The sequence below is a fragment of the Oncorhynchus mykiss genome, chromosome 6 (assembly GCF_057628025.1).
Source record: "Oncorhynchus mykiss isolate SJ-2025 chromosome 6, ASM5762802v1, whole genome shotgun sequence".
NCBI lineage: Eukaryota > Metazoa > Chordata > Actinopteri > Salmoniformes > Salmonidae > Oncorhynchus > Oncorhynchus mykiss.
In genome coordinates, this window is record NC_143027.1 from 53408577 (window position 1) to 53421992 (window position 13416).

Consider the following 13416-nt stretch of genomic DNA (forward strand, 5'->3'; position numbering starts at 1 on the left):
TCAATGTACTGTTAGCTAGCTAACGTTATGTGTATGATCTTATTCTCCGTATCTCAGACACATTTGCTTGACTAGTTATAGCCATATAACTTGGTTGGTTAGCTACCTGTGGATTCATGCAGGGTAATAATGTCATGAGCTGTGATTATAGTCCATTGTTTAGCGAGCTACATGTCTTAACAAAGGACTCCACTCTAATTTTGACAAAGTATTTTCATTTCCAGTTAGTTAGTACTGTTAGCTAGCTAACATTAGCTGGCTGGCTCGTTAACTAACGTTATGTCATGCGTTGGGATTCATTGTTTACCTAGCTAGCTATATAGCTAAATTTCTTAACAAAATACTCTCGCCTTAGTGTGCCAGAGCGCAGAATAACTGCTGAATTGTTGAATGCTCAACACAGGTTGCACATGTCCGGTGTCAGTAAATGTCGGCAACAAAGCATAATTAAATCGTTGCGAGCAGCACTGTTACAGTCACCAAAGCGCTGGATAACATGAAAACTGCCTAACCAGCTCTGCTAGGGGGAGTAAAATGGTCAGAGTGGGGTGTTCTCTCATTATGTGTGTTGAAGTAATTAGCCAATGTTAGCCAGTTAGCATGGATGCTTGACTGTCGTTGTGAGGTCCAGTGTGCGCTCTGAAAGCGAAACGTTCTGAATTTATGAACAGACAATCTGACAGCACAGTTGCAGTCACCAACGCTCTGGATAACATAACAGCCTAACCAGTTCTGCTAGGGCGAGTAATGTTCAGTGAGCTGTTCTCTCTCTCTTCCATGTCTGGAAGTAGCTGGCAAGTTAGTACAGTACGCACAGATCAACCCTTAAAGAGATGGGTGGGGCTAAGGCTTAACAGGGTGTGAACAATGCTGAATAGGTGTAGACAAAGAAGGGTTCTCCAATAGTAGTAGCAAAACACTGAAAGTCAGTTTTCTCAAAAATGAGTTTACAAGTTGATCAACTTTCAAAGCAGAATTACTTTCCCATTGTTTCTTCAAATGCAGTGTATGATATAATTATTGTTTATCTAACTGCATTGTCAGATTACAGTAGGCTTCACAGCGAAAACATGCCATGCGATTGTTTGACGGCGGCCCACGTCACAATATTTTTCCACCGGCACAGGTTTCATAAATTCAAAAATAGCGATTATATATTCACTTACTTTTTGAAAATCTTCTTCTGATTTGTCATCTAATGGGTCCCAGCTACAACATGTAGTATTGTTTTGTTAGATAAAATCCTTCTTTATATCCCAAAAAGTATTTTTAATTGGCGCCATCGATTTGAGTAAAACACTCATCAACATGCAGAGAAAGGAATCCAAAAAGCTACCGCTAAACTTTGTTAAAACAAGTCAAAATACATTTATATTTAATCCTCAGGCTTTTATATATCCAACAGGCTTTTATATAATTCTAAATTAATAATAATCGCTTTGTTTAAAAAAAATAACAATATTTTTGTCACGATCGTTTAGAGATGTATTGAACCAAGGTGCAGCGTGGTAGGCGTACATTTTACTTTTATTTAAATGACACCTAAAATACAACAAAATACAAGAACAAACATAGCACTACATGCAGTGCAGTAAGCAACTACACACAAACAAGATCCCACAACTAAAGTTGGAAAAAAGTCTGCTTAAATATGACCCCCAATCAGAGACAACGATAGACAGCTGCCTCTGATTGGGACCATACCCGACCAACAAAGAAATAGAAAAACTAGAATGCCCACCCAAATCACAAAAAGCTCTCTAAGGTCAGGGTGTGACAGGAGTCCGCACCCCCCAAAGGTGGGCCGCAAAGCCTGACTCTATGGGGAAGGGTCACGGTGGACATCTAGCCTTGGTGGCAGCTCCGGTTCGGGACATAGACCCCGTTCCGCTCACTGATCCCTCCGCTTCTGTGGAACCGGACTGTGCATCATCACCGGAGGCTCCGGACTGTGGATTGTCGCCGGAGGAACCGGACCGTGGCTCGTCTCCGGGGACTCCGGACCATAGACCTTGGCCGGAGGAACCGGACCGTGGATCGTCACCGGAGAAACCAGACCGTGGATTGTCGCCGGGGGCTCCGGACTGTAGATCGTCGCCGGGGACTCCGGACCGTAGATCGTTGCAGAAGGCTCCGGATTGGGAACCCCCGCTGGAGGCTCCGGATTGGGAACCCCCGCTGGAGGTTCCGGATTGGGAACCCCCGCTGGAGGCTCTGGACTGGGAACCCCCGCTGGAGGCTCCGGACTGGGAACCGTTGCTGGAGGCTCCGGGACCGCCGGCCGTCACTGGAAACTCTGGACTGCAGACCGTCGCTGGAGACTCTGAACTGCAGGCCATCGCTGGAGGCTTCGGGTCATGAATCGTCACTGGAGGCTTTGTATTTTGAAGATGATTTATTTTTCAAATAACGTAAAATGAGCGAGAAAAAGGCCATCTTCAGCATGGGGTGAGACATTGTTACTAATTTGTAAAAAATAAAAAATAAATCCAGTTCGTTACTTAGAATCATTTCTTTCTGTTTTTAGAGGGAGAGAAACCAAAAACCTACAATCATCATCTCATGGGTCTCCCAGTCAAGGGAGGCACAGGTATTGAACCAGCATCTGTAGCAACACAGCTTGTCTTAGACCGTTGCACCACTCAGGCACTGTACCACATGACTGGTACAGTACTACAGTAAGAGCAAAATAATCTTAACAAAATAAAATGGTAAAGATCTTAGTGTAACAACAATTTTCGTAAGTGATACTGAAGTCGTGCACAAATATCAGTTTCTATTTAGGTTTATGTCACCCATTCATTGTCAGTTAGAGACATAGTAGGACCCAAAAGCATAATCAGTGCTCTAACTCCCCCTTGCGCTGGTTTGGAGCAATGAAGTGGTGACGCAGCGTACCGTACTAAACCACAAATGACCTCTAAGTCCCGCAGCATAATCGCAAACCTTTACTGGAGCAACCAATGTATGCTGAGCACTTGTTGGTTGCTTTTCCTTCACTCTGCGGTCCAACTCATCCCAACCCTTTTCAGTTGGGTTGAGGTCAGCTGATTGTGGAGGCCAGGTCATCTGATACAGCCCTTCATCACTCTCCTTCTTGGTCAAATAACCCTTACACAGCCTGGAGGTGTGTTGGGTCATTGTCATGTTGAAAACAAATGATAGTCCCACTTAGTGCAAACCAGATGGGATGGCGTATCGCTGTATCCATAAAAATGATGCTGATTCGTGGTTTTGACTAGCTGAGAAAAGCTGCCTGCCTGTCTGTGTCATCAAGACTCCCGTCACGCTCATTACTATACGACACTTGGAGATCGAATTTGAGTATTGAAATAATGTTGCAAATGTCAGAGACAGACAGCAAGGTTTATACAAATATCCCATGTTGAAAACTAAGTGTTAGTCTAAAAGAAATGTGAGATAATGTCTAAATGCTTTTTATAGTGGAGATCAAGTTTATAAATTGCCTGGCTTGGCTAATGAGACAGTGGACTGCATAATCAGATGGAACAGAGTAAATAGGCATTTTGACGTCATAGATTTAGCCTGTGGTAACTTGTGGAATAGACACTGGCTGTAATGCGGTTTTAACCAATCAGCATTCAGGATTAGGCTCACCCATGTCATAATGTGTTATGACACTGGGTGTCAAGTAAAGTGTTACCATTATGATTATTATGATTATTTAATCATTTTTAACCTTTCTGGTCTCCCCATCCCGGATCCGGGATCGTGAATACAGACTCAAGCTCATTACCATAACGCAACGTTAACTATTCATGAAAATCGCAAATGAAATGAAATAAATATGCTAGCTCTCAAGCTTAGCCTTTTGTTTACAACACTGTCATCTCAGATTTTCAAAATATGCTTCTCAACCATTGCAAAACAAGCATTTGTGTAACAGTATTGATGGCTAACGTAGCATTTAGCATTAGCATTCAGCTGGCAACATTTACACAAAAAAACAGAAAAGCATTCAAATAAAATCATTTACCTTTGAAGAACTTCAGATGTTTTCAATGAGGAGACTCTCAGATAGCAAATGTTCAGTTTTTCCTGAAAGATTATTTGTTTAGGACAAATCGCTCCGTTTTCTGCGTCACGTTTAGCTATGAAAAAACCCCTGTATCCAGGATTGTGTAAATCTATCAGCAAGCTCATTAGCATAACACAACGTTAACTATTCATGAAAATCGCAAATGAAATGAAATAAATATGCCATCTCTCAAGCTTAGCCTTTTGTAAACAACACTGTCATCTCAGATTTTCAAAATATGCTTCTCAACCATAGGAAAACAATCATTTGTGTAAAAGTAGCTAGCTAGCGTTAGCATTTAGCGTTAGCATTTAGCGTTAGCATTTAGCGTTAGCATTAACGTTAGCATCCAGCACGCAACATTTCAACAAAAACATAAAAGCCTTCAAATAAAATAATTTACCTTTGAAGAACTTCTGATGTTTTCAATGAGGATACTCTCAGTTAGATAGCAGATGCTCAGTTTTTCCAAAAAGATTCTTTGTGTATTAGAAATAGCTCCGTTTTATACATCACATTTGGCTACCAAAAAAAATAAAAAAATTCAGTCCTCAAAACGCGAACTTTTTTCCAAATTAACTCCATAATATCGACTGAAAACATGGCAAACGTTGTTTAGAATCAATCATCAAGGTGTTTTTCACATATCTCTTCATTGATACATCGTTCTTGGACACATGGTTTCTCCCCTATATCAAATGGAAAAGTACGAGCAGCTGGCAATTGCGCACCGAATTCCACGCAGGACACCAGGCGGACACTTGGAAAATGTAGTCTCTTATGGTCAATCTTCCAATGATATGCCTACAAATACGTCACGATGCTGCTAAGACCTTGGGCGAACGACAGAAAGTGTAGGCTCATTCCTTGCGCAATCACAGCCATATAAGGAGACAATGGAAAACAGAGCTTCAGAAATTCTGCTAATTCCTGGTTGATGCATCATCTTGGTTTCGCCTGTAGAATGAGTTCTGGGGCACTTACAGACAAAATCTTTGCAGATTCTGAAACTTCAGAGTGTTTTCTTTCCAAAACTTTTCTTTCCAAAAGAATATGCATAGTCGAGCATCTTTTCGTGACAAAATATCGCGCTTAAAACTGGAACGTTTTTTATCCAAAAATGAAATAGCGCCCCTAGAGATCTAACAGGTTAAATGTATTTTTTTATGTGGAGAATCAGCTTTAATATTGCGGATAGATTGTTGCTTCCATCAATGTAATTGTCTGCATCATTTCCAATCCCCCATATATTTTTGGGGTAAATATAAATACTGTTTATCCACATACATACACTACTGTTCAAAAGTTTGGGGCCACTTAGAAATGTCCTTGTTTTTCAAAGAAGAGCAAATTTTTTGTCCATTAAATAACATAAAATTGATCAGAAATACAGTGTAGACATTGTTAGTGTTGTAAATGACTATTGCAGCTAGAAACGACAGATTTTATGGGATATCTACATAGACGTACAGAGGCCCATTATCAGCAACAATTACTCGTGTTCCAATGGCACATTGTGTTAGCTAATCCAAGTTAATACATTTAAAAGGCTAATTGATTATTTGAAAACCCTTTTGCAATTATGTTAACACAGCTGAAAAGTGTTGTTCTGATGAAAGAAGCAATAAAATTATCCTTCTTTAGACTAGTTGAGTTTCTGGAGCATCAGCATTTGTGGGTTATATTATAGGCTCAAAATGGCTAGAAACAAAGAATATCTTCTAAATCTATTCAGTCTATTCTTGTTATGAGAAATGAAGGCTATTCAATGCGAGAAATTGCCAAGAAACTGAAGATCTCGTACAACGCTGAGTACTACTCCCTTCACAGAACAGCGCAAACCAGCTCTAACCAGAATAGAAAGAGGAGTGGGAGTCCCCGTTGCACAACTGATTAAGAGGACAAGTACATTAGTTTGAGAAACAGACACCTCACAAGTCCTCAACTGGTAGCTTCATTAAATAGTGCCCGGAAAAAACACGTCAACAGCGAAGAGGTAACTCCGGGATTCTGGCCTTCACGTGAGTATAAGAAGTTCCTCCTCTGTAATTTGGCCTTTCTGGAGTCTTTCTGTTCAGATGTTAATTTTGCATTATTAATAGGAAAAAAAATCTATACAATTAGCTTCGGTCAGTGGAGATGGAGGAGACTGAAACTTAAACATATTCTTAAAGTACTTTACTTCCTCTTTAAAAATATAATTTGGTGAATCATGTGTGACTCCATCATTTGTAACAAGTTTCAATAAAACATTTTGGTAGCATTTATATGTTGAAGATTGAAAAATTAGTTGGTGCATTTTTCCCCTTATTCCATCCAGCTTTCTTTATTTTTTTTATAATATATTAACCTGGATCTTTCTTGAATAAGTTACTCAATTTATTTTTGTTTATCCTCTAACTTATTGTGTGCCTCTATGGTACAGTTTTTATTGCTATCTAACTGTACTGTTAGTACTTCCATTTCCTTTGTTAATATGAACTCGTTTGATCTAAATTGCTTTTGTTTTATAGATGAGTTCTGAATTACATGGCCAGTAAAGGCACATTTAAAAGTATCCCATTCAATAAGGGGATTTCTGTACCTATGTTATGTTAGAAAAGTCAGTTATAAATTCTTCTGTCATAGTTACAGTTGAAGTCTACATACACATACAGTTTACATACACTTAGGTTGGAGTCATTAAAACTAGTTTTTCATCCATTCCACAAATTTCTTGTTAACAAACTATAGTTTTGGCAAGTCGGTTAGGACATCTACATTATGCATGACACAAGTCATTTTTCCAACAAATGTTTACAGAGATTATTTCACTTATAACTCACTGTATCACAATTCCAATGGGTCAGAAGTTTACATACACTAAGTTGTACCTTTAAACAGCTTGGAAAATTCCCAAAATGTATGTCATGGCTTTAGAATCTTCTCAATTGAGTCAATTGCAGGTGTACCTTAGGATGTGTTTTAAGGTCTATCTTCAAACGCAGTGTCTCTTTGCTTGACATCATGGGAAAACCAAAAGAAATCAGCCACAGAAAAAACTTGTAAACCTCCACGTCTGGTTCATCCTTGTGAGCAATTTCGAAACGCCTAAATGTACCACGTTCATCTGTACAAACAATAGTATGCAAGTATAAACACCACGCAGCCGTCATACCGCTCAGGAAGGAGACACATTCTGTCTTCTAGAGATGAATGTACTTTGGTGCGAAAAGTGCAAATCAATCCCAGAACAGCAGCGAAGGACCTTGTGAAGATGCTGGAGGAAACAGGTACAAAAGTATCTATATGCACAGTAAAACGAGTCCTATATCGACATAACCAGAAAGGCCGCTCAGCAAGGAAGAAGCCACTGCTCCAAAAATGGCCATAAAAAAAGCAAGACTACGGTTTGCAACTGCACATGGGGACAAAGATTGTACTTTTTGGAGAAATGTCCTCTGGTCTGATGAAACAAAAACAGAACTGTTTGGCCATAATGACCATCGTCATCTTTGGAGGAAAAAGGGGGAGGCTTGCAATCCGAACAACACCATCCCAACCGTGAAGAACGGCGGTGGCAGCATCATGTTGTGGGGGTTCTTTGCTGCAGGAGGGACTGGAGCACTTCACAAAATAGATGCAATCATGAGGTAGGATAATTAAGTGGATATATTGAAGCAACATCTCAACACATCAGTCATGAAGTTAAAGCTTTGTCTCAAATGGGTCTTCCAAATGGACAATGACCCCAAGCATATTTCCAAAGTTGTGGCAAAATGGCTTAAGGACAATGAAGTCAAGGTATTGGAGTGGCCATCACAAAGCCCTGACCTCAATCCTATAGAAAATTTGTGGGCAGAACTGAAAAAGAGTGTGCGAGCAAGGAGGCCTACAAACCTGAGTCAGGTACACCAGCTCTGTCAGGAGGAATGGGCCAAATTTCACCCAACTTATTGTGGGAAGCTTGTGGAAGGCTACCTGAAATGTTTGACCCAAGGTAAACAATTTAAAGGCAATGCTTCCAAATACTAATTGAGTGTATGTAAACTTCTGACCCACTGGGAATGTGATGAAAGAAATAAAAGCTGAAATAAATCATTATCTCTACTATTATTCTGACATTTCACATTCTTAAAATAATGTGGTGATCCTAACTGACCTAAGACAGGATTAAATGCAGGAATTTTGAAAAACATTCGAAAAACATTCGACTTCAACTGTATATCCCTCATCTGCATACATTGAAAGCTCTCTCACAACCCCTACTCACAGAAATACATTGTTTCTGGGATATGCAACCAGTTCCTTTCTCACTCATCGCCACACCAAAAAAGACACACCACACCATCCATCTCATTACATCCACACGTACTGTGCCTTCTGTTTACTGTGTTTTTATCTCCACCATGTTTAATTAGATATATTTTAAAATAGATAGAAAAGCTATATTTTGCTGTTGTATTATTACAATCCATAACAGGGCTAGAATTGTGTGTTTCATTATTTGCCTCCTCTATGAGAATTTTCTAATTTTTAGAATAGCCATGGAGTAGTCTTTGTGTCTCTGAACAACTGGTTATCAATATATAGTTTATCGACCACACGAGCTATGCATTTCCCTTTCAATTAATTTTCCTTGAAAATTGGATACAGAACTTTGCAACGTTCTGCAATTTCCTTTGGGAACTAGTCAGTCATGCCTATTTTTGTGCCAGCAAGTCTTTTACCCAGAAATGTAACCATTATTTTATCTTTAAAGAAAGCAAATTTGGCAACAATTGGGCGTTCATACCTCTGCCCTCTCTGTCCAAAGCGGTGTACAAGTTCGAGTTGGATTTTGTTGATAACTTTGCGTGGGATCTGAAGTGCTGTAAGGAGGTACTCCATTTTTCAGTCTCCCCACATCCTGGTTTACTCTCTCCACCTGCCCATTACTCTCGGGATGAAAATCTGAGTTGAGGCTGCCTGAGACCCCCAGACGTTCCATGAACGCCCTCCAGACCCTGGACGTGAACTGGGGACCCGGATCAGAGACTATGTCCTCAGGCACCCCGTAGTGCCGGAAGACGTGCGTGAACAGGGTCTCTGCAGTCTGTAGGGCCGTAGGGAGACCGGGCAAAGGGAGGAGACGGCAGGACTTAGAAAACCAATCCACAACGACCAGGATTGCGGTGTTGCCCTGTGAGGGAAGAAGATCCACCGACCAGTGCGACCACGGCCGTTGTGGAACGGGTAGGGGTTGTAACTTCCCTCTGGGCAGGTGCCTGGAAGCCTTGCACTGGGCGCACACCGAGCAGGAGGAAACATAAACCCTCACGTCCTTGGCCAAGGTGGACAACCAGTACTTCCCACTAAGACAGCGCACCGTCCGACTGATGCCAGGATGACCAGAGGGGGGTGACGTGTGGGCCCAATAGATTGCGGATAGTAGACGGAACCTACAGACGCCCAGCTGGACACTGGAGAGGAGTGGGCTCTGTACGTAACGCCCGCTCGATGTCTGTGTCCAACTCCCACACCACCAGTGCCACCAGGCAAGAGGCCGGAAGTATGGGAGTGTGATCCGTGGACCGCTCCTCTGTGTCATACATCTGGGGCAGTGCGTCTGCCCTCGGTAGGACAGGGTGAACACAAAACAGGTAAAAAAACATGGCCCACCTTGCCTGGAGAGGGTTCAGTCTCCTCGCCGCCTGGATGTACTCCAGATATCGTTGGTCAGTCCAGATGAGAAAATGGTGTCTCGCCCCCTCAAGCCAATGTCTCCACGCCTTCAGAGCCTTGACGACAGCCAACAGCTCCCGGTCCCCCACATCCTAGTTTTGCTCTGCCGGGCTGAGCTTCTTTGAAAAGAAGGCACAGGGGCGTAGCTTCGGTGGCGTACCCGAGCACTGAGAGAGCACGGCTCCTATCCCAGCCTAGTGGAGCGGTGGCCTCCCTAATCAGCCCTGACCCTAATGGTGAACTATCTAGGGTGTGCACAGGGAAGGGCATATCCACAGGAACAAAAACTCCAGATCCCTAAACTATGGGAAATGAAAGGTAAATAAAATTCCCAGCTGCGCCTGAATCTACGAGCGCCTTATGCTGGGAATGCGGGGAAAACTCAGGAAATTGAATAAACACATACATGTGAGCAACAGGGGGCTCTGGGTGAGCCTGGTGCCGACTCACCTGGGGTCACACGATAGTGCCCTGCCTGCTGCCTTGACTCCCTGAGGAAACCCCCCAGCACCGACCAGCAGTGTGCCCTCTGTGGCCACAGATGGTGCAGGGAATGGCCCTTCCTCCGGTCGCCCTAAGGGCAGCACCTCCCAGCTCCATGGGCTGGGGATGGAACTGACAGGCCCCGATCCGGACGTCCGCGGGTAGCCAGCAGGTCCACCAGCTGGTCCAAAGTGAGGGTGGTGTCTCGGCAGGCCAACTCCCGACGGCGCAATTTGGGAGAGTTGTAGCAAAGACCAGCGTTCCAAATCATCCTTAGTACGGGTTAAAAGAGGAGCAAAGTTGGATTGAAAAAGGTTTTCAAATCTGATTGTGACATGTACCCCGAGATAAATAAAACTATTGTGAGCAATTTTAAATGGCAAGTTATGTAAAGGGAATTTTTTTGCGGCCATATTCAGCGGCATCAATTAGCTTTTACTGAGATTCAGTTCATACTCTGATAAGTGACCGAAGGATGCAAAAGTGGCAAGGGTAGCAGGAACAGAGACAGAAAGTAAAAATAAATCATCTGCATATACAGTGCCTTGCGAAAGTATTCGGCCCCCTTGAACTTTGCGACCTTTTGCCACATTTCAGGCTTCAAACATAAAGATTTCAGTCTCTCGATGTGCAAAACTGATAGAGACATACCCCAAGCGACTTACAGCTGTAATCGCAGCAAAAGGTGGCGCTACAAAGTATTAACTTAAAGGGGCTGAATTTTGCACGCCCAATTTTTCAGTTTTTTATTTGTTAAAAAAGTTTGAAATATCCAATAAATGTTGTTCCACTTCATGATTGTGTCCCACTTGTTGTTGATTCTTCACAAAAAAATTAAGTTTTATATCTTTATGTTTGAAGCCTGAAATGTGGCAAAAGGTCGCAAAGTTCAAGGGGGCTGAATACTTTCGCAAGGCACTGTAAGGACAGTTTGGGTTCGTGTCCGTATCTGACTATACCTTTGATGAGGCGGTTGGTGCGAAGTGTTATTGCAAGTGGTTCTATGGCGAGGGCAAACAGTAAGGGACTTAAAGGCCAACCCTGGCATGTCGATCGTTGCAAAGGGAAGCAGTCTGATTGAGTGTTATAAGTCCTGACAGAGGTTGAGGGGATGAGTACAGAAGTCTTATCCAAGCCATGAATTTGGAGCCAAAGGCAAATTTATTTAGAGTGTATAAAAGGTATTTCCATTGCACCCGATCAAACGCTTTCTCCGCATCCAGGGATATAATGGCTTCAGAGGTATTGATGACAGAAGGATTATATATAATATTAAATAATCGTCGAAGATTGAAGAATGAGTGTCTATTTATAATAAATCCTGTTTGATCCGGTGAGATAATTGATGGGAGGACTGTTTCCAGATGCATTGCCAGAAGTTTAACTAGAATTTTATAGTCAACATTTAGCAGGCTAATTGGACGGTATGATGCACAGTCAAGAGGGTCTTTGTTTTTTTAAAGAATAAGACAAATGGTTGCCTGAGTCAGAGTCTGTGGAAGAGCACCATTTACAAATGCTTCATTGTACATTTAAATTAAAATAAGGGCTATTTTGGAGATAAACTTTTTATAAAACTCTGCCGAGTAGCCGTCAGGCTCTGAGCTTCTCCCGGATTGAAGGGATTTGACAGCATTAGACAATTCTTCAACAGTGATCGGCTACTCTAATTTTTGAACCAAATCCCAGCTGACAGAAGGCACAGCAAATGAGTGGAAGAAATCATCCAATTCCATTGTGTCCACTTTACTTTCAGAAGTATATAGAGACTGGTAAAATCTCTTGAACTCACCATTGACCCCCCTAGAATCTAATGATATCCCAGATGATGTACGAATTTTAGGAATCTGAAATGATGATGATAGTTGACGTAACTTGTGAGCTAATAATTTACTAGCTTTATCTCCTTGTTCATATTAAGAGCTCCTGGGCTTGACAAGCAGTTCAGTGACCTGGTCTGTTAATAATGTGTACGGGGTGCGTAATCGGTGGCAGGGAAGTCAGACGCATGGGAACAGAACTTGGTAATAGCCGGAGCAGTTTATTAGCAAAACCCACGGCATAAAAATAATAAGAATAATTGGGTACAAAAACCCGTCGCGCACAAAACAACACGTGCAGAAGCACTTACAATAAACAATCCCACACAAAGACATGGGGGGAACAGAGGATTAAATACACAACAAATGATTGAGGGAATTGAAACCAGGTGTGAGGAAAAACAAGACAAAACACATGGAAAATGAAAAATGGATCGATGATGGCTAGAAGACCGGCGACGCCGACCGCCGAGTGTCGCCCGAACAAGGAGAGGACCCGACCTCGGCGGAAGTCATGACGTAATGTGTCAAATTCTGCTTGCAGAGTTAAACGTTCCTTATAAATATCCGGGGATGGTGAAATGGCATGAATGTCATCTAATTGGGCAATACAGCATGTTAACATATATAGCCTATCCCTTTTCAGTTTGTTCTCATGTGCGGTGTAGGAAATAATTTCACCTCTGATATAAGCTTTTAAAGTTTCCCAGAGAGTAAACACAGAGATGTTCGGGGTTCTATTTGTAATCATGAAAAAGTCGATTTGACTCAAAACAAAATTGACAAAGTGTTCATTGCTGAGTAGTTGAGTATTTAGCCGCCAAGGCGGTCACAGATTGTCAACATTTTGAAAGGCTACTTTCATAGTAACAGGGGCGTGGTCAGATACAACAATTGGATTATATGAACATGAAGATATGGAATGGAGGAGTTTGTCATCTACAAGGAAGTAGTCTATGCATGTAAAAGTGTGATGAACTGATGAGAAAAAAGAGTATGCTTTTCCAGCTGGATTAAACATTCTCCAAGGATCTGAAACTGCAAATTCAGACATAAAGGTTCAGACAACTCTAGCTGAGGTTGATAAAGTTTAGTGGAGGATTGATCCAAATGTGGGTCTAACCAACAGATAAAGTCACCACCTAAGATCAACATATGGGAAGACATATCTAGCAGTGTAGAGAAAACCGATTTGAAAAAAATCACCATTGTCCCAATTAAGACCATAAATATTAACAAGAAGTGCCTTTGTGTTGAGCAGCCTACCACTGACAATTATGTATCTACCATGGGGATCTGCAATCACATTAGAACATGTAAAAGGTACCGATATGTGAAGGTAAATAGCCACCCCTCTTGCTCCTTACTCTG

The 13416-nt window shown here is 41.9% G+C and overlaps 1 protein-coding gene and 1 long non-coding RNA gene across 3 annotated transcripts in view; one reads left to right on the forward strand and one right to left on the reverse strand.

Annotated features, from left to right (window-relative positions):
• The window catches only part of LOC149982921 (uncharacterized), a 255617-nt gene extending 250558 nt beyond the window's left edge, over window positions 1-5059 (reverse strand). Inside the window, exon 1 of one of the 2 annotated variants that reach the window (XR_016496753.1) lies at window positions 4443-5058. This is a non-coding gene — a long non-coding RNA (uncharacterized LOC149982921). Of the gene's footprint in view, window positions 1-4442 lie in introns of both variants that reach the window. The other variant, XR_016496754.1, reaches the window with a different exon arrangement.
• LOC110526153 (protein kinase C-binding protein NELL1) overlaps window positions 1-13416 on the forward strand; it is a 408096-nt gene that overhangs the window by 87953 nt on the left and 306727 nt on the right. The gene's annotated exons all lie outside the window — the stretch shown is intronic.